Here is a 9653-nt window from a genome sequence, read left to right as displayed (position 1 = left end):
GAACAGCATGCAGTTTCAGGGCCTTACATAGACTATCAAGGGCTGCTCACTTCTTTTGAAAAAGGCCAGAAGGCTCCAAAAATTGTTTACATTATTTTACCACAGAGACCACAGGAGTCTTTGACTGAATCAGGATCCAAAACAAGATCTTATAAGTCCAAGGCCATATCCCTGTCTGTGCCTTCTCAGTTTTTCATGCTGGTTTTGCTCTTGGTCACCTACAGGCAGAGCTATCACTATATATTACCTAGCACAGCAAACTACTGAATCCTGTGGGAAGTAACACAGCTTGTTCACCCAAAATAGGGCTAAACCTTGCCACTTTTGATCTTGCAGGGAAATACAGATTTAGAATGCAGGCTTGTGGCTGAAATCACCTCCTAACCTAGGCCCTGCAAGGCTGAAGTTACCTCCCACCCCATACAGTCTGCATCAGATCAGGGAAAGCCTTTCCCTTCTGTTAGCAGATAGGCAAAAACTGAGCATGGTAATATCAAGAAATAGCAAGAAAAAATACTGATTATTACAGTCCTTGCTGTACAGGGCAGAGAAGGCCTGCCTGCCTTCTGTTAAAATCCTTGTTTGGCTCAAGGCCTGTGTGTACACAACTTTCATTTCCTCTACTCCATCTTTGTGTTCACCCATGCTCACACTTCCCTGGAAAGGACTGCCTGGCACTCCTTGTAGCTGTTTTATGATTACCACAAGCAGCCTCTCCTATACAAAAAGGACAGGACTGCAGTCAGACTTTTCCTAACAGTTCTCCTGTGGTGCCAGCTGGACCCTCTGATCAGAGCTGCTTCTCCATGGCTCCTGGCACTGCACTGTGATGCAGTGGTACCCAGGTCAGGAGTGTGAGGTGTCAGGGAGGTGTAGCTACAGACACAGGGCAGCAAAAGCTTCAAAACCCTGTCTGGAAAGTCAGGTGAATGCCCTGGCAGCAAGTCCTCACCCCAGTGCTCTGCTGCTCTGGCTGTGCTGGCAGGTGAGCCTGTTCTGGGGAGGATGAAGTTAACTCCACTCCCTCGGCACAGCCTGCAGCATAGATTGATTGCAGTGCAAACACATCCCAAATTTCTAAGCCTGCTGGTCAGCCTCAGGACTCTGCACTGATGCATTCCCAGAGAAATCTGAAAAAATAACTGATTCCATAAAAGTAGCCTATCAGTGTTAACTTCTCAAAGGCTTTTTCCTCCAGTTTCCTCCATTTGCTGACAAATATGAAGATTTTTTCCCCCTCAGCTGTTGCAACGTTCTTGTGCAGTCGGGACCCTCGGCTGCTGAGGCAGAGGTGTGGATTTATAGCACTGGCTTTTGCATAGTATAACACTGAGCCTCAGGGATCAAGGGTTATGACATTTTTATGGCTTCTCTTCTCCTCCCTCGTATGAATATGAAGCAACTGTAAGGAAAAACATCTGGTTTCACTTTTCTTTTCTCCACCACTGTTCCCATCTGACAAAACCTTAAAAACTTGCCAGTGTTCTAGCAAGCTGTGTGTGCCAGCAGCCTGCAAGGAGCCAAGGATTTTTTGGTGTCATCACAAGCGAGAGTACACTGGTCTGGAAGTACTGGCTCCATCGTTGCTAGAAGGCAAGACTACCCAGATCTTGTCCCACTGACAGATGCACTGGCAGCCCTCCTCCTTTGCTAGAGCAGGCTGAAGGGCTGCTAAAAGATGTCCCTCCATCTTGATCTCATTACAGGCAGCATCTCCAGGGGGAAATGTGGGCCACTGTGGAGACCACTGTTAGAGGAGCCAACCCCTGCTGAGGGGAGGGAAAATGAGATGCAAGGAGAAGTTCTGCCTCACCTCAGAGTCTTCAGAGGGATTCTTCCAGGGTAGAAAAAGAGTCTTGCTCTATTTATGAGCAGTGGTGAGCTGAAAAAGGCTTGTGCCTGACTCTATGATCAGGGCCAGTCTGCACCAGAAAAGAAAAATGAGCCCAAATATCCTAGAAGCTCTTTGGTCCAGGTGGGACCCACCACGGTCAGTCAGAAGGAGAAGAAGAAAATACTATGAACTCCAAGGCCAGTCTGACAGAGGTGGCCAATAGCTGGCCAATAGCCTGTTTCCATAGCTGGACACTAAGAAATGTAATCAGTTCCCTCATGTTATCTTATTTACCCAAGGAAAGATAAAATTAAACTATTTCCAGGAATCTGAAAGCATTTCTCCTTTATCTCTAGGAAAGGAAGGCATCTCTGCAACAGTATTGTAGCTCTGGAGAACCTCCAGAAATAATCTCCTCTCAGGATCCCCCATCTTCAAACCCCCAGAGGAAACCGAGTGGATTGTTTGGACACATCTTACAAAAGAGAGACAACTGCTAAGTGCTGGCCCCAGGGACATGCTGCTGAGTACTACTGCCATGGGGGCTGTGAGGTGTGAAGGTTCTTCACAGGGATGAAGTTGCAGGACTCTGTGGCAAACAGGGTCATATGTTAGGCATCCTAAGGGCAAAGCACCCAAATAAACAACACTGGCCTCCAAGAAAGGTCTCTGAGGGACAGGAACCAAAAGTGGTCATGGCAAAGGATATTGAACATGAAGGCACACAAAGAAAATGTTCTGTGCTGTGGGCTGCAAGAGAAGACCCACGGTATTGTTTTCCAGTTTCTTTCTCTCTTTTTGACTGTCCTTGACTATGCCAATAAAAAAAAAAAAAAACACCACTCCCTCCTCTTATTCTTTTTCTTTGTTTACTTAACTTCTTTTCCTCGTAGCAACTGCATAAAGCTGAAGCCATCTGATATTTCCAAGTAACCAAGACCATTATTCACTGAAGGCACTGGCCTGAATCCTAATTGCTGCTGGTTTCATACTCAACACAAGCCTTGCAAACAGCTGTAAATATCTCTATACAGTACTCCTCTCATGTCAAGCTGACCTTAATTCTTACAAGTCCCCTGGGATGCAAATAGAAGTGCTGCCAGAGAAAATAGGTGTGCTAGGTACACTTTGGAAGGACAAATAGCAGCAAAAGTGGAGACACTGTAGAAATACCATTTTACGCCCTTTTCCAAGGCATGCAGAGGGGAAGCAGGTGAAAGGAGGAGCTGGTGGTGACTGGTATTTGCAGGCCATGTGACGGGATGAAGAGGCCTTTGCATCTGTGTGAAACCAGGACAATGAGGATTTTCTGGATCATGTCCCAGCACCCAGAGGATGTTTGAGAAGGAAGCTGGAGCATCCTCTTCCCACTTACTCTTCCAAGCCTTTGTTCCAGGCATGCTATTATTCTGGCATTACCCAATTTCTTCATCTTCTTTCCCTCTGTTCACACAAAAGGCCTGTGTTTCACGTGAACCTTTGTTTAAGGTTAAAGAGCATCATAACTGCCGGGTAGCAACATTGCATTATTCGGGTGACAAGGTCAGGGTAAAACCCCTGCTAAGGAGGAGGAGGAGGAGCAGTCTGTGCTTTGCACCTCTCCTTGCCAGAGTCACAGAAAGGAGAAAAGGACAGGAAAGCAAAGCATGTGCCAAAGTGTAAAATATGGTACTTTTGGTTTGGTTTTAGAGTGCTTCACTCCCATAACCAGAAGAATGCCAGGGGGAAAAAAAAGTCACAGTACAACAACCTAACTATTTCACTACAAAAAAAAAAAAAAAATAGTCGCTTAGATATCTTTTGGGTTTCTTTTCATTTCAAAATATAGTTCAACTCAGAGATGGGGGTGGGAGGGACATCCAGCCTTTTACAAGCTCCCCAAGAGTTAGGCACTCATAACACTCCCTCATCTTTTATGGCCCCTATCCCTCAAATCCTGCCCATCCCCTGTGTGATTTTATGCTGCCCTTCTGCTCTCCTTCCCATCTATCACATGGTATCTACCCTTTCCTCCTCTTCTCTGATCCACTCATGCATTCCAGCTTCCCTCACTCATCCCAGAGTTTGTTGGAACATTAACAGTCCCCTGATGCCTTCAGCCCCTCATCCCACATGGCTGGCTGCACCCTGCCAAGGGGCTCCCCTCCTGACAGCAGGGCTGCGGGGGGCTTCTCAAGGCCAAATAAGTTCCACCACAAAGAGCAGAAGCTGTGGGGAGAAAACTGGGGGAGGCAAAGAAGGCACAGTGTGAAAGTCCACAGCTACATACCAGGAGATGGAAATCAGTACAGCTGGTACTGTGTGTTCAGCTCGCAGCCAAAGTCCTTTCTCTCAAGGTTGTGCTGACAGACTACAAAAACAACGGCTGAAAGCACAGCATGAAAGCAAGCAATGGGGAACTTGCCCCAGTAGAAAGAATCTGTGAAGAGGAAGGTTTAACATGTTTGTTTAGATGTCAAGGCCTTGACAGGGGCTTGTCAGGAGAGGCAAGGAAAGGTGTTCGTCCAATGCACACCTAGTGCTTCTTGATGCATGTGTATTTCTCTCACCCTTTCTACCTAAGTGCTCTCCTTAAGACTCAGCCCTTTCAGAGTGACATTTAAGAAGAACATACAGACGACCCCCCATCTGCTCCAAGACATGAGATATGCTGCAAATGAAGATGTGTGGCAAGCAAATTTTTACCAGGAACAAATATTTGCCATCATTCTGCGTGGCTGTTATGCCACACTACATTCTTCCTGGCACAGTAGAGAGGACAAATATTCTCAGAAAATTAAGTAGATTTCTGCTGTCAGAAAGGACTGACAAACACTTCAGGCCACTGCAGCCTGGGTCTTCATTTCTTGTCAAGTTGGGGGCCTATGTACACAGCTGGTTTCTCTTGTGTGATGGCAAGATGAAAGAGCCAGAGGATCAGGTAAATACTAATTTTTATAAAGATGTGGACACCCAGTGCAGTGAAAACTGCACTAAGGGCTGCAGATCCATGCCTCGTGTGAACTAGCCACCTCTTATGATCTCTCAAGATTTCTACTGCCATTTCATTTATTCTCTTGCTCAAGTGCCACGTCTACCTGGCAAACGAATTCCCTCTATTCCCTTATGCCAAGTTTCACTCCAGCATGTCAAAACCACTGCCCTACACTGCAGCATTCCTTTCCAAGTGAACTATTCCCCCCCTCCCTCCCACAGGTCCTGCTGATGGCAGCTCGAAGTTGTATAACTGCACGCTCCCTCCTTGATAATAGCGAGAACCAGGATTTCCTGGTATGCCAGAAATGGTTTTGCCACTCCTGCCTGCGTGAAAGGGGTGGGACAGGAGGCGAAGCAGCCATCGTGTGTTACAGCTCTTGGTCATGTCTGTGCACCTTGACATCCCGCCAGGCAATAATAAGAGAGACCTGCAGGGAGCAACATATGTCAAAGTTGGTAATTTTCCTTCCTGCCTTCACTCCTCGAAACCGCCTCAACTGGATCAACGCCCGCCCAGTTCCTTCTTTGGACAGCCAACGAAGCATGCACACTGCAGGAGCAGCTGCCAGCTCTGCTGGAAAATGTACAGACCAAAAGATCACCTGTGAGCACGCAGTCTTGGCGTGAGCTGTTCTGCACGTCTGCAGCTCGACAATGCTGCTGCGGCTTTGGGAGGCAACAGCAGCCGACCGCAGCGCCCGGCTGGCCACTCGCAATCCACAGCCAGAGGCACCTCTGAAAACATGCTTCCTGCAGCAGGGAGACCTTGCAGAAGCCTCACAAACCTCCCCTCATTTTTAAGCTGAACCAGGTTAATAATCCTCTCCCTCCCTCAGCAATTTTTTGCTTCCCTGGACAGCCACGGTGTCAGTCCACATCCGGAAAGGGCATCGCTGGACCATTTGCAGCTGGATTGGAGCCAGATGCAGGAAAGATTTGAAAGGTCCCTTGCACTGTCTTCCTTCAGATTTCCTTAGTTCTGCAGTAACACCGAGACTGCTGGTGACTTCAAGTGGTGCCTACTCGTGCTCCTTGCCATGCCAGGCATTTAGCTGAGATGCAGCCCTGGCACTTGGCAGCCATTCTTGGAGAACTAGGTGGTCTTTGGGGCCCAAAACATTGGCCTCCCTCCAAAAAGAATCATCAAAATTTGCACAAAAAAAGCGCCCCAGTTTACAGAGGTTTTGATAACTTGTATAGCAGCCAGATTTTTAACTGCTTCTATGGACATAATTCAGATGCTGCATTGTTTGAGGTTGTCCCATCCCTCATCAGGGCCAATCTGGTTTAAGATTCTTTCTGAAGAAATATGTAAACTCACCTGACCAGCCACCTTTGAGCTCCTAGAATTGACAAAGTAGTTCTGTTTTGCCTTTCCTCCTTCCTCCTGCTCCCTTTCCCACCAGCTACTTCATAGATGCATGTGGCCCACTTCACACTTTCTAAACCCCTACCTGAATATGGGATTTGCAGGCTGTTTCTTTTTGTGACGTTCATTTCAGGGAATATGGGAGCATCAGTGTCATCACATTACCAAGCTCACCACATTTTCTGCATTGAATGCAGGCAGACTGGCAGCACTGCTCGACACTGGGGCACTCCTTTGACAGGAGCAGGAAAGACCATGTAGTCACACCAACTAATTCAGCTGATTTATTTTTAAATGCTGTTATGAGGCAGGCATGGAGTGAATGGAGAAGTGCAAACCCACTGAGATCTAGAAGGCTCTCAGAGCTGTGTGTTGCTTTATGCCTCTGCCTGCCTCTCAATTGTCTCTGTGAGTGATTCAGAAAACCCTGTTTAATCAGATTCAGCTCCTGCCATCTGTTAAGTGAGACACTATAGGGACTCAGTATTGTAACAAAATGCATATCAGAATTGCCCTTGATTTAGCATACTTTGTGCAACGTGTCCGATTGCCCTTACTCACACCAATCAGAGCAAGGCTTTAAGGCTTCTTTTCTCTTTGGGGTCTAATGACTCACTGCAGTGGGTGAGCAGACCACACCGACGCTCTGCATCCCCCCAGCTCTGAGTCACAGGCTGGGATTAGAGGGACATTTTAGGATTACAGACAAGCACTCTCCCAGAAACCTTCTCTCCTGCTTTTGCCTTGCTTAACAGAGGCTGTGTATGCTCTCTGATGTGGCAGAAAGGATGGAAATTCAGGGAATTCCCAGACACCTTGTGATTGTATAGTCAGGTGTCTGATCAAAGGTATGTATCGATCAGCTTGGTCAGTGACACCCAGCACTCACAAAGATGGGATCGGTAAATCCATCCATCCTTGTGCCAGGAAGTCTCGTAACAAGTGAAACAAAAGAGTGTATTGGCAGTTGGCAGAGATGGGTGTTTTGCAGGACTCCTGGCACTACTGAATGGCTACTCCAGAGAGCATTGGAGCAGGGACTTCATTTTACACAGCTTTGAGATGATGAGCTTTGTGCTTTTTCAAGCAGTCACAGGTCTGTTGTGGTGGAACAACTATCTTATTTCTTGAAGACAACCCAGCAAGATGCATCACAATGCCATGGGAGCAGAGCTGATTATCTCCTCCTGGTAGGGTAGCTTAGCTTGCTTCTCACAAAATCCCTGGTTAGGCAGTACCTGCCATTTTGGAAGAACATCTGCAGTGGCTGGAGGGAATGCATATCCCACTGTGCTTGGGAAACACCTTCCCACATGCTTCAGTGTGTCAGTCAGGCTACTGCTGCTGAAATACCTGACCTGGTTTTACAGGGATGGATACAGACGTGAACATCAGTGTTTGGAGAGTGACTCAGAGAGTCAGGAACTTAAATGAAAAAGAAAAAAAAAAAAGAAGGAAGAAAATGAAAGAGGGAGAACTGACATCAAAGTGAGCAACAAAGGACACAGAAATTGATGGATTTCACACTCGGTCGATTGTTGCAATTAATTACATAAAAGGAGCTGTGACAGTGTGTACCAAACTGCTCCCCCCACACAGCTGGAAACTCCACAGTTAGTGAGGCCAAGGGAATCAGATGTTGCAGAGGATCCAGTTGCACCATATATTTCCACATCTTGCTCAAGCTCCCCAGGTAAGTGTCTGGATTTGGTTTCTGCGGTACCACACCATGTGCCCAAATTCGTCAGGACGGGCGTGTTTATGCCTGCTACCAGCCTGCTGGGTTTGCCTCCCCGCGGGGGAAGCAGGGAGGAAGCACAGAAATTGTCGGGTTTGCATTTCACAACCGCCTGCATAATCCAGGTTGCTGTGCACATCCCGTGGCTCAGCCTTTCAGGCCCAGTGTGATGGGAAGCGGGAGGGAGTGTTTACACAGCCTGCCGGCCGCTCTGCAGTCGCTATAGCAACCCCAAGGGTCAGTTTATAGTAGGAGAGGAAGTTCACTTTTGGGGAGTTCGGCTTTCCAACACCAGCATCAAGCATGGCTGAAAAACAAAAGGCCAGGCAGTGGGAGGAAACACATTTAAAGGAGCTTCCTATGTGCAAAACCACCCGAGCTTTCTCAGTCACGGGGAGATGCTGCATTCCTTTCCTCTTGGTCAAAGGCAGGCTGCCATCTGGCTGATGCCTGAGCCAGAGGGGTGCCTCCCCTCTCCCACAGATGCCTCTGTGTTTGAGAGCAGGGCAGCAGTGGAGGAGTGCAGCGTGGTGCCCCACTTTCAGAAACACCCCTGTGCTGGCAGCCCAAGCTGAGAGCCACAGGACTGATGTTCCAAGTGTACTTGTTACTGGCTCTGGCTCTGCAGAGGCTGCTTGCAGACCTTCACAATGTCTCCCATGGCAGGAAGAAATAGCAGGCACTGTCCTTTCTGGCCTGGATGTAAAGCAGCAAATGTCTGTGCATGCAGACTTGGGGTACTTTGACCTTATTATGCTGAGACTTAGTCTGCGTCAGTGCTGCCAGTGTGGTACTGTGATTAAATCTGAAAAGAATGACAGTCATCTCTGAGGTGATGCCTAGGGAAACACCTTCTTTCCAAATACTGCCATCTACCCCAGAAAGTTTTCTTGACCTGTACAACTCCTTGCTCTGTTGTACCTCATTACCAAAATGGCCTGAATACTGACCAAGAGCTAAAAGAGCATCTGTCAGCCACTGTTAAAACAGTGGGAGAGTGTCAGAGCACAGTCACCCTGGGGAATTGTGTTTTCTCAGGGAAAGAGGTAATAAACACAGCATCCTCTCAGCCACAAGACAAAACATCCTGCAGCCTGAGTCCTTCTCTCTCCCAGCAGTTCCCATCACTGGATCTGAAGCAGGAGAAGAGAAAGAGTCCACTGCAGCATGGGGGGCAGGGGGCTACTTTAAAGAAAGGTCCACCCCTAGCTGAACAAGTCCAACACTAGATGGAGAACAGGCTACAGACTTTCTGAGCTCCCAGCTGAGCTCCCCACTGTGCATCACACTCCAGGGTTTCAGAGCTGGGTTTCAGTTTACCTACCCTGCATGCTACGCCTCTGTGGTGAATATAAGGTTATAAAAGGACTTCCCTGCACTCAGCAGCTGCTGGAGAAAGAGCCCTGAGTAGTCTTGTGCTTGGTCAACAACTGGGGACATGCAATGGGTACTCCTGTGCCTGGTCAGGGCTGCAGTGTGGAACACAGAGAGAGGAAAGCCTGGTGAATCCCAGGGAGGTGAACTGACTGCAGAGTGTAAGAGAGAGAATTTCAAGGCCTGCTTTCCCTTCTAAAATGACAATTTACATCAGTGAAGTATCATTCCAATAAAGCTCCTTCTGTTCATGAAGATCTGTCCACCAGTACTTGGCTGCTGAGGTAAACAAGGTAATGGCAAGGGAGGTAAACAAGGTAATGGCAATGTTAATGGCTGTGCTGGAGCCTGCTGTGCAGGCA

The sequence above is a fragment of the Serinus canaria genome, chromosome 2, assembly GCF_022539315.1.
Source record: "Serinus canaria isolate serCan28SL12 chromosome 2, serCan2020, whole genome shotgun sequence".
In the NCBI taxonomy this organism is placed as follows: domain Eukaryota; kingdom Metazoa; phylum Chordata; class Aves; order Passeriformes; family Fringillidae; genus Serinus; species Serinus canaria.
Note: the sequence above shows the minus strand (reverse complement) of the source record.